This window comes from Topomyia yanbarensis, chromosome 2 (genome assembly GCF_030247195.1).
Source record: "Topomyia yanbarensis strain Yona2022 chromosome 2, ASM3024719v1, whole genome shotgun sequence".
Taxonomy (NCBI): Eukaryota; Metazoa; Arthropoda; class Insecta; order Diptera; family Culicidae; genus Topomyia; species Topomyia yanbarensis.
This window is the reverse complement of record NC_080671.1, coordinates 82,840,793-82,865,258: the sequence shown is the minus strand read 5'-3', so window position 1 is coordinate 82,865,258 and position 24,466 is coordinate 82,840,793. Positions and strand designations below refer to the sequence as shown.

At 35.4% G+C, this 24,466-nt stretch overlaps 1 long non-coding RNA gene across 1 annotated transcript; it reads left to right on the top strand.

The window, feature by feature from the left end:
- The first annotated feature begins 12,100 nt into the window (after positions 1–12,100).
- LOC131683297 (uncharacterized) lies at positions 12,101–13,438 on the top strand. Its single transcript, XR_009304489.1, has 3 exons — positions 12,101–12,267; positions 12,324–12,534; positions 12,602–13,438. It is a non-coding gene; the product is annotated as an uncharacterized LOC131683297 (long non-coding RNA).
- The last annotated feature ends 11,028 nt before the right edge of the window (positions 13,439–24,466 follow it).

Genomic DNA, 24,466 nt, shown 5'->3' with positions numbered 1-24,466 from the left:
GCACTTCATGAAAATGTTGTTTTTCTTTTTTTTATACATCACGAAAGTGTTTGAGAGAGCTAATGATAGGGATCAAGAGTATCCAGTGTTACAGGGATCAAATATACCTGTTGTATGAGGTGAACAAAATTTAAATTTTTTTGTATGTGTTTTGAAACTTTTTACTCAAAAAACATTTTTTTCTAGACAAGAGCCCTTAGAAAGTAATCGTACTAGAAAATATAATTAATTCGACGATCACATACAATCGTTCAAAAAATTGTAAAAAGATCTTTGAGATGGTTTTAAACACACATTTTCTAAACTATTATACAACTTTTTAAACCAAATCTAATACATTATATTTGTTTTTTTAAACGTCATAAACGACCCAATATTTCATTTTCTTTTTATATTATGATAACTTTTTGTGTTTAGATTATGAGATATGGCAAGGGAATCAAATATCCCCAAAGATCAAGTGTCCTCATAAATAAATATTTTCTTAGCGAAAGTGCGGTCGGATTTACCCCACCACATCATTTTTCATTACAATGCAATTTAAAAAAAATATGACAAAAGTTGGACAAAATTTATCTATGCACTTTGTAGGACTTTAATGGGACAACTGAAATGCACTTACATTTTTTATGCAATCACTTTAACATATCCTGTAGTCAATGATGCACAAAAATTAAATCAAAAATTGTAAAAACACACTTATTGTCGTTTGAGTATCTGGATGTAGACTAATAAAACTCTGTCATGCCACTATTTGGATTATTTTCGATGCTCTACACGACAACATTGATATTAGTTTGCATAGTGCTCCCGATTTTCGATAACAGAGAGTGGTCGGTAGGGTGTCCCAAAATGACATCATGTTAAAAAAGTCATCGGGCTCACTTCTTAAATGAAAGGTTAGGGTATTAGGACCACTTTCTTCTTCGGAGTCAGTTTGCTAAAACGCTTCCTACTGGTGGCGACTTTTGATTTTTTGAAAAATGGGCCGATTTTGGATAAAATTTCAAATTTATGCCTGTTGAAGTGGTCCTGAACTGTCTTAGATTTTTTTCAGCATTTTTTTATTTTTCTGGAGATCCAAACGGAGAAGTTTGGTTAGTTAGTTTGTACAAATTTGGAATTATAAGAGCACTACGGCCATTAAAACTTAGTAAAAAGTGAAATTTTTGGTGCTTATCAGTATTTTTTCTTCAAAACTGGGTATCTACAAAATTTTAAAAGTACAGAAAACACTTTATATAGTTGAGCCGAATTCAGGGGCGTAATTTTGCTGAAGAAAGTGTATAGCTATGGCTAATGGGGTATGAGTCGGGTTTACCCAACGGTCGAATTTACCCCACCTTAACCTATAAGTTAGCTGTAAAATTTCTTCAGTTTCATTATACAAAAACAACATAGTATTTAAATGCGTAACCCCCTAGTTTTAATAAATTCAAAATGTAAAACAAATGGCACCGTTAAGCTAATGCAAACGTACCTTATCAAATAAACGAATTGAATAATACACAAAAGAGACAAAAGCCCCCGTTGACAACCAACCGCCTCCCCCCCCCCTCCGCTCGAGGGGCCTGGACTCAATACAATGGTGGAGGCGTCGTAGAATAAATTTTTCCAACAATTTCCTGATGCAGGATTACATTGTAATCGTATGATACGAGTTATAGTCGGAGGCGGTTTTCCAGGTTTTGGAATGGCAATAACTTTCACTTGTCTCGAATCAGAGATCACGGTTTTTTATGTCGCACTACTTTTATAGCGGTAAGCTTGAATCTAGTTGGTACCGCCACACTGTACTATCTTTGATTTTAGGCCTGAGTTTAGTCCGGCCTAAGACGTTAGTACCTGTCATTGCAGAAATGGCTGCATCCTGAAGCCAAATGAAAACAGTGTAAAAGGCCGCCATGTTCCTCTTGCATACATCTCAATAATTTGAATCAACTTTTCGAACTTTATGTACAATATTATGGCCCATGTTGCACACAAACCATGTGAGGGCAAGTAAGCAAGTATTATCCCGTACGAAAATCAGGTGTAATCGAATTTTAAATGCATTTTTTTAAATATTCTTTATCGTCCTATATCTAGAAGGTGCTACACGCTGATTTCAAAACGCCACATCGAAGAGTTATATTGCAGGTTAGCAGAAGTCGAATCATATTGAAACAAACTGTCGAATTTTTTTCGATGCAAATTTTTTTCGATGCAAAGATTCTTTGTCTTTTCAGTCAGGCGCCACATCGAAATCTTGTTTTGCAGTATACTCCATAACTCAAAATCTACTGGACAAACGTTGAGACATTTGCACAGTTGTTTTTCACAGCATTTCACAAGTAATTAAGCTTTTATTTTTTGGTCGATTTTCGATTTTTTCGTAGTACTTGAAACCAAAGTCCGATTATTGTTAAAACAACGATTAACATGTTATTGTAAAATCATAATATTTAGCAGTTTGCAAAAAGCTCTTGTAGTAGCCTGGGCAATGAAGAAGAAGAATTGTTCAAAATTCAGAACGATTGGTCCAAGAAATTTTGTCTGCATCCAGCATCAGGTTCAATTTGTAAATTTATAATTATTAATTCATTATCAGACAGATGGCAGACTATAAGAAATAACTAATTATAATTTTTATTAATTAAAATTACTGGACTTTTGGTATTTCAGGCATGATTGGATATTCGCGCTGATAATTTGAATTACTTCATTCTCAGCAAAGTAGGTCGCCAAATTCTATATGCATGGTTAGTAGACTAGTTGGGTAGGATAGTATAATAAGCCCCATCAGGCTAAAATTTCATATCCCAAAACATGGAGAACGAAAACAATTCAAAAATATAATTTTCAATTTTGCCGCAACGCTTCTTATGTATAACCCATGTGTACTGCCAACTTTAACCGCGTTTTTCTAGAAACCACTGGCCGGAAATGTAACTGGAGCAAATGATTTTTGGTCGCTTTGAAATTTTCACAGTATATTCAAAATTGATTTTTCTAGTTACGTTACGCAGGATTAAATTTTTTATTGCTTACCTTTTTATTGATTAACGATTTTCTGTAGATTTTTATGACATTCACTACGTTTTTTCACTCAAAACTGCGCCATTTCGCTTAAAATCAAAATATCGAAAAAATCCCACGTACATCGCTATTGACATAAGGAATCAGTAAAACTTTAGTTTTTGGCGCTAGGTCAAAAATCACGGGAGATAGATTTCCGACCATGGACCCCTTCCAAAAAACGCGCATGAGGTGAAAATGCTGCAGAGCCGCCATCTTGTGATGAAATTGCTCGAAAAAATTATTTTATTTGATACAATACTTATGTTATAAATCCCATTCAACAAGATGTCGATTCACCATTTTATTGAGCAATAAAAAAATTCTCGAAATAATCAGAATATTAAATGGCATAAACAGTGAATTTTAAATTAACTTTACTGTACAGTTTTTTAACATAGCCGTGTATTGCTGATCAGAACGCAGCAATGCAAATGGCAGCATCATGTTATCGGAAGAAGACAAAAATATGCTAAAATTTGTCATGCTTCTCTTGCATACATTTCGTTATTTTCAATCCTCTCTTCGGCTTTCTTCTGGATAAATATGGCTCTCTTTGCTCGCAATACAGATGGTAATAAATAAGCCAGTTTATTAGGTAGGAAAGACAAGCACTGTCGAACTACACTAATAAAATAAAATACCAATTAATGCGTAGAAAACTACGCATTTTCAATAAAAGTGGAATAACCCATTAAGTGGGTAAAAAGTTCGTATTCATAAATGAATACAGCTCTTGTACGTCAACCTGGGTATGTTTTACCCTTTATTTTTCGCAGAACTGTTACAACAAAACGCGTGAAGAATATCCATTCATGAAAATCGTGCCAGAATGAAAAATACTGTCAATAGAATTATTTCTGAATTAAAAAAACATAAAATAACATTCATTTCACATTATTGTCTCCTTAACTACTTAACAAAATAAAACCGCCAACTTGATATATTTTTAATGGCTGGATCTTTTGGCTGCTCTAAAAATGCCAAACGCATATTTGCAACATCCTCAGTAGTTTAAACAGCCGTTTTTTATGAGCATTGTCGAAATGTTCCGTTTCCGCCACGTACTCAGATGCAGGCCGGTAATTTGCAGCTTCCGCTACGAACCTTAGTTTGCAGGTTAACTCGCTTAAAATAATTCTTAATGACTTTTCACTCATTATTAAGATCAGTATATCCATTGACATTATCTCATCGAGTAGTTGTGAAATGAATAAAAAGCACCAATTGTTATAAGCAATAAAATACCCATTTTTGACAGCTCATAAAATGGGTAAAGTTTTTTTTACCGTGTTTATCTACCCGCATTTTTTTATTTCCTCGTTCTTTCCTTTTCTCTATACGCTTGATTCCAATTGCACATCAAAGGGTTACAGTAGAGCACGTTTGGATGAATTGAGATCTATTCAATCAATTTAGATAAAAGTTGTCTTTGTGAATTAGAAACAGAACTACAATAAGAATTGTTTTGATTCTTTTCTTTTTGCTTATCGCTAAGAGAATAAGCGGGACCATTTAATTCGTTAATATAAATCGATAACATATTTTTACGAATGATTGCCCATATATCTATTGTACCACACATCAAAGAAAGTAAATAACGGAAGAAAATTATTGTTTTTCGAGGATAGATCCAAACAAATGACAATTGGATATAGATCGTAAAATGCAATATTTTATTAATTTACTTACACTGGTCGTTAGCAAATTGAATCAGAATGTTAACAGCTTAGAAATTAGCTCCACAAATACCCTAAGCTAAGTGTAAATAATTGATTTTAAATATGTGCAATGTTCCAATAAGAATAAAATCACATAAAACTTCTGAATACAAAATGTTTTGAAATTTATTGTGAACACAACGGTGATCAATATATTTATTTCGATTTTTGGCATAAATCATTCCAATTTGCATTGATGCATTATAGAAACATATCTATATTCTGCCTGCCACAGTGCAAAAAAAATTAAATATAACGCTCGTGAATATAAATGATCATTCTGTCAAAGTTTAATTTTCTGTTTGATCTTTGTTTACATTTTATTTAAACCTCGCTGAAAAACGTGTATAATTTTAATTCGCAGACCCTCATTGATAATTGATCTTTATTCCAAACTTGTGAAAATTCACTTGAAACGAAAATAAATGTTCTCCCCCACGTCGATAGGTATCATGTTCAATTAGAATGACACTCACAGTTCATTTTAAATTCAAATTGAAATATTTTAACCAATTTTTTAATCAAAGTATGAAATCTCGACAAACATATAATTCCGGCTTAAAAGCCAACTGTCAAAATTCTCTTTGAAAGGGAATTCCGGACAAACCGTTACTCGCCAATCACAGATGTTGGCAGTAAACAAAAGAGAAAAATTTTCTCTTCCATTAACTGCTATGAACTGTTTTTATCCAGCGACGGTTTGTCCGGAATTTTCTTTCAAAGAGAATTTTGACAGTTGGGTTTTAACCAGTAATCATGTTTTTGTCGAGAAATAACTATCATGGCACCAATTACAACCGATGGTTTAGCCACCTCCAACGCGACGAGCGCCTATTCAAACTGAATAAAAACGTGCATACGTATATCAATTTATTTTCTTTTGTGCATATTATGTCACTACAAAGTACTGCACATCATCGGCCAACTTTCAACTATCCAACACATTAAAGTTGTATGTTCAGAAACATATCGGCAACAAGTTGACAAAATTGTTCTCAAACCCTATGGAACGAGATATTTGACGAAGAAAAAGCTATTTTACTCCAAGAAAATATCGGTATGAATTTACTCATTTTCTTTAACTTGAATTTGTTGTTTTTTAACATTGACGTGTAACGCAGATCAGAACGCAGCCATATAAATGACAGCATCGTTTGATTAAAGCTTACACTGAAAACCAAAGTAACCTATTTTTTGGGTAAAATATGCTCAATGCAAAGTTCATGTTCCTGCTACTCAAAATTAGGTAAAAAAATGCAAATGGCTGCTACCCAAATACTGGGTATTCGCCTCATTACTTTTTTGGGCGAATAGTGGGTAGTACTTATCAGATTCCGGTAACCCAAAAATTAGGTTCACCGCTTTTATCATTTTAACCCAAATCGCGTGAAAACTCCATTTTGTGAAATTATTGTAACCATTTGCACGTTTTTCTTCCGTTTAGCTCCCACATTGAGGTCAAAGGAAATTGCAGGCACAATGTATTTACTGGCATAATTTTTATAAATATGGTGTATTTGTTGTTTCATCAGCTTGTTTGTGGCGAAGTGCTGTCTTTAATGCTCGGAAAAACCTGCGCACCGGCCAATGTTTTTGCGTCTGCTCTGATAATCCTGAAGATGGATTCGAATTCTCCAAAGGTAAGCTTAGTTTGTATTCGATTAAGTATTTAAAAACTTTCGGCAAGTGTTCCGAATCGCGTCTTTTTCGAAAAAAGGTTAATTCAATATTAATTCTTCAAAAGGGTTAATAGGATTTTTGCAAACTTGTTTCGCTGCCGAGCTCAATTTCATAAAAAAAATCTACATTAATCGACATCTTTACTCCTCGTAGAATCAATTTCAAATGTTTTCTGCGTTGAAATTATAACAAATTAAGAGAAATCAGCAAAGCAAAGTGTTTACAAGTCTTATTAGCCCTATTTAAAAGTTAAAATGCGAATGCTACATCAAACTCGATTTTGGGGTTATATTCCGGCATTATATTACAAAATAAGGCACTAATCAATAAACTAATCCCAATCCGTTTTATTATTTCAGTTTGGTGGCAGCAATTAATATGTTCCAGTAACAGGAGAAACTCGTACTTGGGAGTACAGAGTTCCTGTATTCGCCTTCTGGGTGTAAACAGGAGTAAAAAGAAGCAAATTTCTGTTGTTTTCGATTGCTCCGGAGCAACTGGGAACAAACACAATTACATAAAATCTTGTCACAGACCAACTCAATAACGACAGCAAAATCAAAAGGGTCTGATTTAATTGAGCCACAATAGTTTGAAAAAAATCAATCCATCAGAAAGAAGAATGCTCCGTCACTGAGGCAGCGTCAGCGTCTTCTATACAGAAACAATATCTCATTGAACGATTAAGTGAACAATTAATGGATAAGATTTTTCTGAGTCACAAGTCTGATTGGCTCAATTATGTAATCAAATTTCTGCCAGAAGAATTGTTTCCCGTTAGTGTTTTAATGACATTTTATTGCAGTACAAAGAGAAGCTGAAATACTTCAGATCAAAAGTTGTTCCTGAATTCGCTATGGTTTTTTTTCTGATGGCAACTAGGCCCAGTAAGTCCGGAAAAACAGGACAGGAAGCATGAATCGATTAGCGGATCATACTTTATTTCACCTGGATTTACATGCACATCCAATGAGATGCAGGTGTAACCTGGGTAAGTGTCATATTAAAATCAACCGGTGTTCAATCTTAAACATTTCTGTTTCAGTGATTAATCTACTGCATTTCACTTGCAACTACGCTACGTGCAGGAAATATGAACCCGAGAAATATTTCTTCAGTGGAAATGAATAACTGAATTTTACGTAGGTTCGCTCAATCCAGGTCAACATATACGCTGCAGTGATGCACAGAATTCCCGAAGGTAACAAACTGCAGATAAAGATGAAGTGAACTTGAATTTCGCATAAACCATTACGGGATCATTTTCGATGACACAGTCACTGGTTTTGAGTCTACGGTGGAAGATGATTAAGGTAACGGAGTCTAATTTCTTACAAGTAAGTTTAGTTTGAATTTGTTCAAAAAATTATTTGTTTCCGAATGCTATTTTGTTATTTCAAGGTTATTCCTAGCTCATTTGTGGTTTACGGTTGGAAGAAAAGGTTTACCCGTGTTTATTATGCATTTAATTACGCTTTTCTATTCTATTCTAACCCTTCAACGGCCAGCATTGAAAAGCATCCTGGAAAACATTGCAGTTATTCTGTAGTGTTTTTCTTGTCAACATTAATATTTGAATACATATTTTCATATTTTGCAAATAGTAAAACCACAGACTAACAGACAACACTATGAGGGAATTCCCTCAAAAAACATCGATCCGACAATTTTCCCATAACACTAGCTCTACCTTTTATTCACAGTCCCAAACACTCATTTACTGGTGGGTTATGCCTCAGGTTTGGGAACAATTTTTCACTAGTGGTCTATCCCCAATATGCTTATTTATATGTTCATATGTCAGTTCATATTTCAAATGTGGCTACAGTCCCAACAACAAATATTTTTAAAATGACCGGTAAAGCGGGCGAAGCTTTGTTTTTGAGTGTTATGTCTGTTAGTCTGCCTACTGTGCAGAGTTGAGTTTGAAGATGTTTCAAAATTAGACGGCAATTAAATTATTCATTTAATTTAAAGGAGGAAAAAAACGAGGACAACCGTACCGACCGTTTCAGTTTAAAGAGGGGGTATAATATAATGGGAGTGACTTGGCTAAGAAATTTTATGTCACTCCATTGGTTCTGTGGGATGGGACAGAGGTATTTACACCTTGCCCTGGCTAATAAGCCTAGCGCCTTTACTCGCTCTAGCATTTAATGCGCTTGATTATGCTTTGAAAATTTAATTGCTTTCGAACAAAAACTGTTTTGCAAAGCATGTTTATTCAATTAATTGTAATAATCTAATTATTCTGGATCATGCACGATAATGAGTACACAGATAACAGACGTTTAGGCTCGATTTGAATCGTGTGTAAATACCCGCTGCTGAAATTCCGAATAAATCAGACATCTGAAACATGTTTGGCAAACGTTTGCAGATGGCGCAGTGATCACTACAATGCAGTTAGAGTGCAGCTGTCAAACACGTGTAGCAAACAGTTGCGCAGATAGCAATAGTGAAACACGGATTTTCAACGTATATCAATTTGAAAGTTTACACAGGTTTTTGAAGAAATTTTGTTCTAGCCTAAACGTCTGTTATCTGTGATGAGTACTTTCAGTACATAAAAAGTTCACTGCCGCTATAGAGGAATTCCACGAAGATCCGTCCGAAAATCTTTAAAATCGTGATCGACCATCTTAGATTCCAATGAAACTACACGTTTCACCGGCATGGAAGACTAAACATTTTCCACAGGTAATAAGACTATTTTGACTCAAGAGCAACTTTTCAAAAGGGCGTAAACGTTTCCACATGTATGAATTTCAATTTTTTTTTTTGTTCAATTACTGTATTTTATACAGCAAAATTGAATATGAGTTACAGGGAATGAATATTTCTATCCGAAAAAATATGCACTGAAAAAAATGTCGTTTTTCAAAAAAACAAAAATTTATGCTAAAAAATTAAATTGCGAAAAAACCCATTTTTTTAAAAAAAATTGTATTTTGTCTACAAAAACCTAAAGAGAAAAGAAAAATTTTGATTGTGATTACATGATGGAGAACTTATCGGTAAAAACCTTTTTCTAACAATAACTTCATACATGTTTTTAAATTTCCTACTAATTGATATACAAAACTGCAATTTTATTATAGAATATAATTCTAAGCATAATAGTCTCCCCAAGGTTAGGGGTTTAACATCATCAAGCATATTGCGTGCATCAGTGCTACAGATCATCTGACAGACAATTGCTGTAAGATGGTTATTGCATTACGCCTCGATAGTGGCGCATCGGGGAGACCGAGGGGACTTATGGGCCTTTTTATGTTTTTTTCACACTACGCCTGCCCACACTAACGCTCAACCACTAGTCTGTGCGCAGTGGTGTGGCCGACTGGCGGGTCGACGTGGTGTGACTTTTGCTGTGGGCCGTGTTTTATGACTTTGTTTCCACAGTTTGATGGCAGTGTTGGTGGACGGGGCTCGCAGTGGGGGTCATTCTGTGTCCATTTATCAGTCGACTTCGTCATTGTGCACAGGTTAATTAAATTAATTTAAACAATACATCGGTAGAAACCTATTAGTAGTCGCTTTGTAATAATTGTAGTTTTAGTACTAGTGTACAATTGTTATGCATAGTCTATCTGTTTATGTATTCGTCTAAGTATTTGTGACAGTTGGGTCAGGGAATGAGTGCAGAACTGGCATATATGATAGAATAGTGGCTAATACTTCCGGTGTTCAATTTGTGCATTCAATTCTATTCATTCTGGAAGGTCGGACTGGATAAATTAAGGTACAATTAATTTACCGACGCACGTGAATCATCCATTTGCGGTCAGCATAGCATGATAAAAGTCTAACATAATGTAATTGTCGTTAATGGTAAATAAACATTTGCTGCATTTAGACGAGTAAAAGTAGTTTGATTACATGTTACATATGTTTTTTTATCCTACTTTATTAGTCTGTTTCTTTTGTACATCTATTAGTTTGCTTTTCCATTACTCATGCATACCAAAATAGTAGCGGTCAATTTATAGACTTCTAACCAATCTCTTTGCACCTTCTTTTTCTTTATTCGGCATGTTATGATTCCTTTTATTAGCATATCTCTATACTATACTTTATCTAGACTCATATAGGTACAAACGTACAAACGCTTGTGGCCTTCGCGATAACACAAATCTGGTCACAAACGCGACCATGCAATTGCAATCACCTACACATACTTACGCCCGCGATTTCGCCAACATTAAAACACCCCGGTAGTTAAGTGAACGTTGTAGCACCTATAAACTTACAAACGCGGTCTTAAGCTTTACTACTCTAGCGATCATGAAACGGTCACGTCCGGCAGTCTAGCCTCGGTCCTAGTAGCCTTTAGTTGGACCAATTAAAAAATAATGACGCTCATATTCACTGGACAACGCGATCGAGCCCTTCGTAATAATACACGCGATCGCGAAGTCTCTACGCTCGCATATATCAGAATCGTACAATGAATATCACATTCAATATCACGACCCGCTACAATTGGCAGCAGTGTTTTAGTGGGCGCCATTGCCTGTCTCGTCTGCAATTGTAGTGTGTGATTCTGACGGGGAGCCCTTTCGAGAACCTAGCTGTACAGCTCCAGTAGGACAACTCAAAAAAAAAGAATATAATTCTAAGCATAATTTAAATTCAAAATGCATTTGACAAAAATCTTCCAAAATGTGATAGGTTTCGAGATATTTGGAATTTTGCTCCATCTAAAACAATTAATTCGTGTGATTATGATCTTTTTAAAAGTTCTTCGCGTTACCCCATCATAAAATGTCAACAATCTAATGTTTATCGTTTTAAAGACGTAAAAGCAACTTTTTTAATGTATTTGGATCATGGAGAAGCTTTCAATAAAAAAGTTTTCCTGACAAAAACTTTTGACATATTTTTATAATTCATACTATTTGCAGTCAAAAATACAATTTTCTTATTGAATATGGTTCTATGCGCCATTTTAAATCTAAATGGTCATAACAAAAACTTGCTGAAATGTAGTAGTTCTCGAGATATTTTAACATTTGTTGTAACAACACAATTATTCTGTTTTATTACGACATTTTCATAAGTTATTCGCGTTTCTACATCAACAATAATAGTTTGTAGTTTGACAACAATAATAGGTTTTTCAAAAGGCCCATAAACTTTCCTGCAACTTTTCCTTTGACATCAAGGTGATTTACAATACATTTGAAAGTTACATGAAAGCAATTAAAATATGATGAACTATATAGTTTAATCATCAGACCCTATGGTTGAATAATATTTTGGTTGTTTTCATGTAAAATGTTGTTTCACATCTGATTTGACGCTGTTGCTGTTGCCGCATTAGCATAGGTAGAACGTAATTCATATGCTGTTTTCGATGGCAGTGCACCGATGTAGTGGATTGCACTGGTTTTGCACTTTATAGCAGAAGTGGCAATGGAACATACCCAGTTTTCTGCACTTCTGCTAGAAAGTGTAAAACCAGTGCACTCCAGTACAGCGGTGCACCATCAATCGAAAATCCCAATAGTGAATATTTTTTGTGGCATGTGTCCTCGTGTCACCTCGTGTGTTTACAGCTTAAAACTCCCCTTAATATCTATAGAAGTAATATGTCTCGCACGGTTTCACGTTTGTACGTCTACTGTTTCCCCAGGTTTTCACATTCTATGCGCGGTACTATAGAATTCTGTACAATCGGATGGAAGTATTCTTCTGCCATCACATTCTACTGCCTCACAATCAACTGCTCTACCGGATACAGCTAACCAACCTGCGGTAATTATCTCATGGCTCTCACACAGATCAGATGTTTTATCATATTTTGGTGAGTATCTCATATAAATCATGTACTGTAAGTTTATAAAACTGTTTCATTTGCAGCCTTGAATCACCTCACCAATAAACATCCAAGCACAACTGAATCGGCCAATACACGCGCTCGACTATAACGAAGGGTAGTTGAACTTATATGCTATAGCTATTGATGCTGAAAACGTTGGATAAGAATTATGATCACGAGCGGAATTGGTTACAACTCCCCCTATGGACAGCCATTACGACAGATAAGGATAAAATATTCTGTAATTTCAAGGTACCTCATTTACCACAAGAAGCACTACTCGGAACATAAATCATTCGTAGTCTTTGATCTTTTTCAGTTCATCGATCAAGCAGACAACTATTTCTAGTAAGTCGAATGATACATCGGAAACCGTCTCGCTATCGAACGTTGAAATATCCTATCCTGCTCGGAACCAGCAGCCATGGAAAGCGGATAAACAATAAATTTGAGAGTATGTACCGATTAACCAAAACAAAGCCGCAGAGTTCAAACTGCGAATGAAAAAATCGGGAGCAGCAACAAAAGGCAGCTGGCAGAGACGTTTCTGACCTGAATGTTTGGCATTCTTTAAAAAAAAGTCCAATACTGGGACTCTAACGCATTGAACTAACGTAGAACGGCTTCTTACTGCGCCGATGGCGTAAACGATTATTGCCAAAATACGTGCTATAACATTACGAACAGACGATTTGTTTTCTGTCGTCTTGGCCATTAATATGCCATCAACGACTTCTAACAAAAAGAAAGAAAAATCTCTGGAACAGAAGTATCACCCATTTTCGCAACATCACATACAGCCGACGTTCCTACTCCATCCATATAAGTTTAAATAAAATAGGCGTGCCACTCATCACACGATTTCTTTCCGGTCGATACAGAAGCTGCCTTCAACGGCATATCAGCACTGGTTATCAAATCCACCGGAAAATACTCCGTATTGAGCGAAGTATTTGGAAACGATCATGGCTACTAGAAGTGATGACCAACCTCGACGGGAGGTGCTAGCATTTCAGAAACACCGCTCATAACAAAAACAATACAAGAACATAAGCCAGGCAAATGAGAGTTTCCACTGAATGCGGGTTTTTTTTTATTTTACAATAAAGCTAAATCTTACAATCAAAGCAAATACAAAATCTGCAAAATTGAAGAACCGGTTTTTTGTCGATTGTGTCCACTCTGGCTACCAGAAGTGTTATAGATGGCTAGTTATCTCATTCCCTCGGTTGTATCGATTGCACCGTATTTCTAGCAGGCGCGTGGCAACTATACACCAGAATGTTTCGCCAGCTAACTGACAGGAAGCAGCCTTCTGAAAGCCACCTTTAAGAGGGATTGTTGCCAATCCAGTCCTTAAAAAATCATGTGAATATTATAGAAATGTAAAAGTTGGTATTTTTACAAGTATATTGTACAAGAACAACTATAAAAATGAGGTATTTGAATATTATTCAGTACACTGAATTTCGGTACGGAATTACCTTTTATGAAAAATCTGTTGTGAGATTCTCTAAGGTTGAACCAAACAAGCATATATTATTAAGTGCTACACACCAATTTATTGTTCTCCAAGATCGGCAAATGTTTACTGAATATTCATCCGTTCGACTTTTAAAAATCCAAGATATGAGTAATTTTATTAAAGATGTCGAATTCATAGCACAATTTTTGAACTTCCAGTAACAGGACCATATTTCGGTATTCGTGGTGTAAATTTAACAATTTCAATTGTTAAATTTTCAGCAAGGAACTCATATAATTAGAGCACTGCGACTAAAATGAAGATGTGTCCAAACGAGCAGAAATTTACCGTATCCACAATAGAAATACTTCAGTTTCGCTAGTTTTGATTCGTCTTGTCCACGCTATACCTAGGAGCGGTCTACGTGGGCCCTATTCTCACAGTCACGTAACCTAGTGACTAGAAGGAAATTTCCTTCTGGTCACAAAGTGACGTGACTGTGAGAATAGGGCCCCGTATTACGGGCTATCCGTTCAGTACCTAAAATTTAAGTTATCTGCGTCTTACCTAAACTTTGGGTTCTCCGCTTGCTACCTAAATTTTGGGTATCCTCTCACTACATACATTTTGTGTTATCTGTGCAGTACCCAAATTTTGGTTTTTCCGATCGATACTCAAATTTTGGGTAGTCAGAGGATTACCCAAATTTTGAGTTCACTACGTTGTACTCAAGCTTTAAGTTCAATGACCGTTACTCAAAATTGAGGAGATGCACTTTAGTTCGTTTTGGGTAGGATTCTACCCAAAATTAGGTAACGGCTGGTAAGCGTGTACCAAGTATTTTAGGCCGGTTTAAAAGTTAGTCCGGTTTAAAAACAGTTAGTACGGCTTTGTGCTTACGGCTATTAATGAAATTTGGCACGATCTGCAAACACTATTACGTCCACTAAATTCTAGTATTGACATTTTACCCCAAAAAATATTCACTGAAAGCAACAAAATGGCAAAGTAACTCATAAATTGAAACTTCTCGTTGCTATTAATTGTCAGACAGAACGTTTCGACACGTACCCTGGTGATTGCAGTCCCGAGCTCACGACAGCCAATTTCAATTGAATCTGTTGACAAATTATGCCTTAACACATTGCGGCTTAGTTAGCAGCATGTTCCGATCGGCAAATTAAAAGTAGTTCGGCTGACAATTTTGACGTTGTATTTCTTCTGCTCTTGCTTGTTTCACTCGTTCCCACCGCGCCGCGTCGCTGCACGTCGTGACGCTTGGCGACCGGAGAGGCAGCGCGGGGTCAGATTCGAAATAGATTAATTCTGTGAACAAGCAAGATACAAAACGATAGAAAACCGTTTGTAGTTTTGCCGACCGCCATCATCTCAGCCATACAGCTTCTCCCTGCGGTCGTATGATTCGTCCCAGCATTCGGATCGACTGAGGGAAAAAAAACTCATGTACATATTCAACAAAACAAATCTTGATGTGTCGTTTCTTGATGGCAATCAATCTAATTCAGCGTAGGATTATTGCCAGTTTCTCGCGGAGGACTTTGGGAAAAAAAGATATATGCCGAAGTTGTTTCTCTCTTTCCGCATTGCTGGTTTTGTCTCTACAGTTTACACTTCAACAGAAGTGACCCCAGTCACGGAGCAAGTTTCAGAGATATAACCGGTACAACTACGTTCTTCTTCGTGTCCCCAGCGAGGTTTTGCGATCCCGACTGAAAGCTTCAAGGTATCAACACCCAAATATTTAGATTGTGTTGTTGTGTATTACAAAGCTTTCGAAGCATTGCTGAGGGGATTACCGAGCAGTCAGCGGTACCCTGCCCGTTTCCGGCGATCAGTTTCCCAGCGCTATGGGGTATATTTAGAGCTACCGTTAGTTCTACACAACCACACGTATTCAACCGGACGAGAGTCGAGAGTTGACCGTTCGATGGTTCCCCCGGTAGTAGAAGATAACCAGTAGTTCAACTTTTTTCGGGTCGTCGAATTAGTTCCGCGCACCGCGTCCCGTTGGACTTCTGGATTACGTCGGGCTGTGAGCGGTTGGCTTAACTAATTGACACGAACTGTGACGAAGGCCGCCGAAAATTCAACAAAACCACAAGGATTATGACGAATTGTCCCGAAGAGACAGGTGTTTTGTTGCGAGGAATGTTTTCGACAGCTGCGGGTTGAAAATTTTTCCGCGTCACAAAATGGTTCTCTGGTGGGTTATAACATAATCGTTCATTTTGATCGAGGAATTTAAATCTTCTTCGATGTCGTACAACATTGACGAAGCGATTCAAAGATAATCGCCTCTGCTAGTTGTGATCGTTAAAAAATAAAATTTACGAGCACACATATGAGTTCGTTCATCAACCACTAGCGGCATAATTCCATGTTATATTTACAAGCTTGGAAAATTTCACATATATAGATACGAAGAGTGCTCGAACTCCACTTGGAAAAAATTGGTCCCTCCCAGATTGATCTTTCTGGCCGTTGGCCGTTGAAAGAGGATAGCCAGCCCCTTCCATGTTGCGCGTATGAGGTTGTGGAATACTCATATCTGATTATTATCAGTCTTTTGACATGTAAAATGGCCGCCATCCGGTCACTGAAATACGACGGGAATTGCTACCTTTATTCGAGCGCTTAACACAATACGTATCTCGATAATCTTGGAAGCAGAATGTCTTCGCTAATAGCAGCTGGCAAAGATTATGCGATAAACTTTTGAACGAGAGTGACCCTTTAGGTCCCATAGTTGGATCCGTGTACGGTTTAATCGTTATTTATTCTCTCGGAAGACATAAAGAGGTTGCATCAAAGTCATCGTAACGACATGCCTTTCCTCGCAGTAAGTGGCCGCCAGCTAGAAATATATTTTATATTTTGAAAATTATAATCTTTTCCGAACGCAGCAACAGCGAAGCAGTACTTTTTTTGCTTTTGCTTGACGCGACCAAATTTAAATATATGCCAGATAATGTTTAATAATGAAGGCAACATTCTTTTCTTCCCGTTTCGCATATAATGCATGCATAAAATAAAATTTATTATCAAACTGATGGACGTGGACGAAAAAGCAAGAGTCCACCGGTTGCTGGTGCAATTCACACCCGTAAGCCAAAAAAAGGCTACGCACTATAAATCGATAGCAGAATAACATTTATTCTGAGTCGGAACCCCGAACGGAACCAGGCGGATATCGGGTCGCCGGATCTATAGGAACCCACTTACCCGCCAATTGCAACTGTGCAATTTCCACCGTTGATCTTGACTGGTACCGCCAATCCGGCCGTGGGGGAAAAATTGAGCAGCATTTGACGGGCATGCTATATACTATATCGATCACGTCGACATTTCTGGCCCATGTTACCGGGCAGTAGCCGGCCCCGGTGAAATGCGATATGCCAACGCAACGCGGCGCGCACGGTTTATGATGGCACTGTTTAGCTGGTGGCAGTTATTAACGCAAATTATAGGCTACGTGGCAGCCACATTCAGCGAGCCGATGATCGGAGTCGCCGGTCTCTGTACCGGTCCTGCTGAAAAGTGTCCTATGGGAATGGAATGTTTGATCGGTGATATGCTGTACGGTAATTTTAGTATGAACTGGCTGTGGTTTCACTGGCTTAAACTTAACCAACTTTCAACTTAAGGAGACTTCGTCTGTAGATAGCAGACACAAGTGTTGAACCATGGGTTAAAGTTTACTAAGATATTGATAACGTTATTATTCTTCTATGGACAAAATTATTCTACATGACTTGTGGTATTTGGCGACGGTTGCAAGAATTGATTTATCTGATTCAGTGATATTTAACCCTAGAACGTTGCACTGGGGTACAAACGTACCCCACGCCTTCTTTGGGCCCGTGTAAAAACGAGAATTTGGCATTTACCGGACCCTAACCATAATTCAATTTAGAGTTCCTAGTAAGAGTAGGAAAAGATGGTATATTTAGCCAGTTTGCTTATAGCCTTCGTGGAAACAGGTGTCAAAGTTGGAGTGGGGTACATTTGTACCCCAATGTACGGTTGCCGTTAGTGTTTCGTCAGGTTTCGTGCTGTCAGTGGAAATGTGATTCGTGATAATACCAGTTTAAATACTGGTTATTTTACTACGGTAGTAACAATTAGTATTATATAATCGTTTTGAATCGTTTATTTAATTAATTTAATTTAATTTTGAAGCGGAACAAAAATCGTTCTCATTTCTGCTGATTTTTATTGTTTCATTGTTAATTTTTTATAGTTTTTCAAAGCGATGGCTCGCAAGTATAATTTGCGCACAATAACAGCTGTAACAGTAACATTGCATGTTACCAATGTATTGCTGACCAGAAATATTTTTTCATTTCAATTTCCACCCCATTTTGTGGTATTTTCGAAAACTCGATTTTTAAACTTTCACTCTTCAAAATAATTGCATTTTTTTAAAAATATCGAAATTCCATTTTATATTGTATCAAGATCGTTCTTTCAACTTATAGAAGCATTTGATTTTTTCAAATCGATTGAAAATTCGCAAAATTATAGTAATTTTTGTGAAAAAAGTCAAAACAGGGATTTTTTCACTTATTATTTTGTTCAAACCAATTTATGTATCTTTGATTCAATAAATTCCGTACTTTCACTTACACAACTGTTTTCGCAATTAAAAAACGAAAAAAATGGTTTGACTAGTCTATTATGCAACGAGTTCAGGGATAAATGTTAAAGCGACCGAATTATTAACAGAAAAGAAAGTAAACAACGAGAGTCACTCATTGTAGATATGACTTGTTGAAAAAACGTTCAAGAATTGTTTAGGTCTTTCTTGCAGATAAAATAAAAATGTTATGCCATTTTAGCAACGACACACAGAAAAACTCTTTAGGGGATTTATGCCAAAAACCGGCGCTGTGGGCAAACCGATACTTCACGACTTTATCCAGTAATCTATATTTTTTTATATATATATATATATATGATGAATACCATGCTCGTCTAGCCGTATATTAGCACTCAATGCAATGCAATGGGTCATTCCACGTCAGATTTACAACCAAAACTTTAATTACTTCCAAAAAAATTTCATGCATTAGATAACTAAAAATAATTGACTCGTATTTTTTGTTTTGGTTTAATATGATATTTTCTGGAAGTTATTAGTTTTTGAAATTATGAAATTTATAAAATTGAAAGTTATTCAATCACTGATAACTCGGAAACGATTCGATATATGGAAAAACATATCACATAAAAAAGTTGCCTTTTCAGATGAGCTTACGGAAAAAATTTATAATATTTATTTGTTATATAACTTATGAAATCTGCAATTATTAGAAACAAGTTGAATTTGTTTGAAGCTGGAGCAATTTTTTTTCTTCTTAAAAATCATGTTAAAAACACAGTGCACAGTGGTCCAGGATGCGAATTTAGCCGGAATTTTAACTTTTTGCTAAAATTAAATGACTTAGCCTTACAACATGTTTGGCAAAGTTGTTGTACTTTGCAAGGCCCTTCATTTTGTTTAAACCGATGCTAGGGTGGTTCTAAATTTAGCAATATTTAAATTAGAACTTTTTAACTGTTTGAGATAGAGCTTTACTATCTTCGCCAAAGTTGTAGAGCAACATATTTTAGACAAATTTTCTGAAGACGTGCAAGCTCTAGCTTTTATACTTTCCATTGCACGAAAAATTCAAATGTACGCTATAGGGTGTTCCTTAAAAAACGGTTTTATTTCTACAATTTTTGAAGATTTTATTTTACGCTAAAGTACCCTTTAGATAACTTGAAGATTATTTTAGGGCGCTTAATTTGCTTTAAAACACCAACCACCTAACTTTTTTTCGTTTTAAAGTGATAAGAAGTTTTATATAAAAAATATAACTTTTTCAAATAGAATTATCTTCGATTCGGGCACCGAACATTAAATACCGTTGCTTTGATATGAAGTAGCATGTTTTGTAGTATAGATCACCAAAAAATGGCAAATACGATATTTTTTTATATCTTGCAATATTTGCTCAAAAAATAGTTTATTTTTAGTAAAAAGTATATATAACTTTCCAACGAGTGAAGCTAGAGGTTCAATATATTAAGACAAATTGTTCTCCTTCAAAATATCTGAAAGTATTTCCAAAGTGATCATAATGAAAAATCGAAACTGCAAATGTTATACAAAAAAACCATTTTTTTAAGAAACACCTTGTAATTTCTTGTAAAGTGAAAAGTACACGTCATAGAGCTTCAGTGTCTTCGACAAAGTTTTTTAAAATTTCATTTTCTTCAATTTTCTGGAAGACAGCAGAACTATCTCAAACCATTAAAAAGTTAGTTTTCTAATTTAAAAAAAAATAGAACCACCCTACCAACCATTTAAAATAATAGAAAAGTATTGTAACGTGCTATATTTTGTCATGAAAATGAAAGTACATTTTTTATATTGTTCACCGTGAAAGTAATTTAAATATATTACAAAGAGTTAATTCCCGAAAAACCAAATCCAAAATTTTTCAGTCTTCATTTTTTCCAACCTATCCTTCAGATGTTTTTCAGAGTTTTTGAAGACGAACATTTTCTTCTAATACATCAAAACTCTAGCTTGTATTGTTCAGAAGATATAAGCACTTAATATTTCAAAAATAGATTTTTTTAATAAATTTTATGAAATTTTTAAAAATATCGTGTTCGCCATTTTTTTCTCAATTATAACTCTAATCATGACCTTATTTATAGTTAAAAAAGAATTATCTTTTATTTGCCCCAAATAAGTGATATTGTTATTCTAAACAACCCTATTTTTGGCCAAAAAGTGCTCATAACTTTTCAACGGAAATAGTTAGATATATGGTGCCATGAAACAAATTACTTGCATTGAACAATCTTAAAGTTTCCTGAAGATTACTTCAGTTTTAAATGAATACAGCAAAAGTTATATGAATAAAACTGTATTTCTAAGAAACACCCTAAGCTCCGACTTTAAATTTGTTGTAAAATAAAAAGTGTGACAGATAGAGCTTACATCGTCGCTGTTGTGCTATCTTATGACAAACGCCATTTTGGGGTGAACTAAGTTAGATATGCCATGTTACTAAATTTTAATATCTCTATAAAGTTGCGTTTTCAGAATTTTGAAATTCTACTGGGTTACTGAGATATAGCGAAACACGATTATGACAAGCACCAGTTTCTCGAGTGATCGAGTTGTGCTATCTTATGACAATGAAATATCAGACAACATACCCAGTTTGTTGGCTTGCTATAAGCCAAAAAGCTTATAGCAAGCCAATAGATGTCTCTCATGACATAGGTAATTTCTATGCAGATAAACCATAACCATTAGCTAGGTTTTTGTCTCGGGAGCAAAACTTTTCCTACCATAGTTTTTTTCTGGGAATGGTTGGCTTATATTTTCAACATTATTGAATAAATTTCCTATTAAGATTTCCACTAGTTTTAGAAAGTATACCGAAATGTAGTGATGGATTATGCAAGAAGACTATTTGTTTCGTCTAGTCGCCTATCAACACAAACATTGTTTGATATATATTGTCTCTAAATTGTTAATGGAACCATCTTTTGTTTATTGTTTTTCCCGAATAAGGGAGGAAAACTGGGAAAACTTTGTGTTCCAATACTATCATTTTGTAACCTGATATTGCTGCTATCGTATGGAAAAGTATAATATCGCACATAGCTATCTATAGCGTATAATTTCACGAATCAGTTATGATTCATTTTTATATGAAATCTTCTGTACATATTTGTGACACGTCATACATATTTTATCATCAATACACACTTATGACACGTATGCGAGCGACTTTGGTTTACATTTTAAGCAAAAACTGTAAGTGTAGTCAACCGATCTTCACACAAATCGAGAGATTACTTCAGAAAAGATAGAAGCATCGAATGTTTTCTCCGAAAAGCTTGTAGCATTTATAAATTTTAAGATATTCAATCTCAAACTTTAAAAATCGTTTTTCTCGAAAAGTGCTAAATGGCGCTTGTCATAAGATAGCACAACAGCGACGACATGTCTTCATCAAACTTTTCCAAAATTTGTCGTTCTCAAACTTCGCTGAAGGCTCTAGCTAGAATAATAAAAAAGTTATTTTTTTGATCTTGGTAAAATTAGAGCCACCCTGACTGTTGTTTTAACAAAAAAGAGGGGACTCATATACTACGAAAACTTCTCCAAAAACTTAATAAGGCTATGTTTAGTTTTAGTAAAATCTCAAAATTCTTGCTAAATTTGCAATCTGGACCACTGTGCATTGCATAAAATTTGGGAGAGGATAAGCGAGAGATTACAATTATTAAGATTACAAGGCATTTTCACACTAAACCCCCAGTGACTGGCCTGTTATAAGTGTTATATATCGTAAAGTATTTAGAGATTCATTCTGAAACTTTTACTCGATTTTCTAATTATAATTGTAAATGATTTAAAACAAAAATTCGGGGCGACTTAAAAAATGCTTCTTACATTTGCAGAACACATAAGATAGTTACATAACCAAAAATTAATATTAAAAAAAATTCCGATGAGCTCAAGCGAAAACACTTTTTTTATTAGGGTAAGTATCGAAAAACGCAAGCGTTACGCTAATATCAGTCTTGTCGTGTACAGCATCGAAAATAAATAATGGTGGCATGACAGCATTTTATTAGTCTACATTGAGATGCTCAAACAACTTTACAACTATAAATGATTGACAACTGGATATTTCTGATTGTTAAAGTGATCGCATAAAACAGGTAAGCGAATTTAGATTCTTCGATTAAAGTCCTACAAAGTACCTAGATGAACTTGGTTCAATTTGTTTTTTATATATTTTTTTCAATTTCATCGAAATGAAAAATGACGCAGTGGGGCAAATTCGACCTCTAAATAGTAAATTCGACCGCTTTTTTGCTATGAAATTGTTTATTTATTAAATTAAATTAAATCAAATTAAAATAAAATTAAACTTCATTTTTCAGCACAATGGTTCGTAATTGGAAACGAAAGACACAGAAACGTGATGAATATATTATTCGTCGAGCGGTTGCTCCGATGTAAAAGGGAATATCTATGTACTACTGCTCGTGATTTTGACATTTTGAGATTAACATTGAATTCCATTTTTTTTTAATACCATTCAATAACAACCATTAAATTTGGGTATTATCTACACTAAATCAACCAAAAACATAGGCGGTCGGGTTTACCCCACCATTTTGAAAAACGGTAAAAATGAACTTTTTCATAAAACGCTTATATATAATTTTCCCACGGTATAAATAAAGTGATATGCATAGAAAGTTGCCTAACCTTTAATTTGGTATATATAACGGCTTGATCCGATGTAAAATGAGTATTTTATATCCAAAACGATTTACTAGGTCGGATTTGCTCCACATTACCCTATTTAATATTTTTCCCACAAATTGAATTGTTTCTGAGTTATCAGTGATTGAAAAATGTTAGATTTTATAAAATTTATAATATTTAATTAAGTTCAAAAACTCAACATGAAACAGAAAAAAATAATATTTAGCCAAAGCACAAAGGTCGTGTCAATAAATTTTAACCAAAGAATGCAACAAAAAAATTAGAGAGAGCTAAAATTTTAGCTATAAATTTAACGTAGAATGACACGAGATATCAGCAAAAAATTGTTTACTGAGATCTCAGCTGTTGAGATTTCGGCAAAAGATTCCAAAAAAAACTGAGATTCGGCAGAAAAAATTAAGAGTGTATCAATTATAACAGGCATGTCACTGGGTCTTTAGTGTAAAATTGTCTTGTTTTAAGTTTATAATTGTAATATCTCGCAAGTATTTTGATACCCACTTCCAAATTTTTACACGCGCGGGCTGGATGAAGGAATTATGAGTGTAGGGGGGGGGGGTTGATAAAGGAGGGCGGTGAAAGGGTAAGGAGGGGGAGAGATGCAACACTCAACTGCATATTATCTTCTATTTGAGACGTGGTTTGCGAAAATCGGTTCAGTCATCACAGAAGAACCGATGTGACTTTAATTGTGGAATAAGGAACTTCCGGAATTGTCGACAGTGGACAATATACTTAAGGAATGTTTGATTGGCAATCAGTGATCTAGACCTGCGAATCGAAGTAATTTTGTGACCATTTCAATAGTTTTTTAGTCTATGAGGTATTGCGATTGTAATGGTTTATATGGGAAATTCCAATGTGACCTTACTAACTACCCTGTAACTCCGGAACCAAAAATCAGAACTGAATGAAATTCAATACTAGTCAATGGGATTACTGTATCTTTCATTTGAAATCAAGTTTGTTCAAATCGGTTAATAATTCGCTGAGGAATAGGTGTGATATTAGCATAGAAACTTGGCGAGTTCCCCGAGGGCCCCATGAACCAGCATAGGTGGCCAATGTGGTCGAAGCTGCTTTGAATGAACATTAGTGATCTAGACCAGCGAATTCAAGTAATGTTAGACCCATTTTAATATGTATTACAACATTTGGATACCAATTTATATGGGATTTTGCTGTGTGACCGCACTCTTCAACCCATAACTCCGGGACCGGAAGTCGGATCAACTAAAAAATCCATTGCTGCTTATGGGAGCGTTATACTGACATTCATTAGCAGTGAATGGGAAAACTGTATCTTTCATTTGAAATGAAGTTTGTAAAAATCGGTCAAGAATTCGCTGGGGAATAGGTTTGATATTAGTTTAGGAACTTGG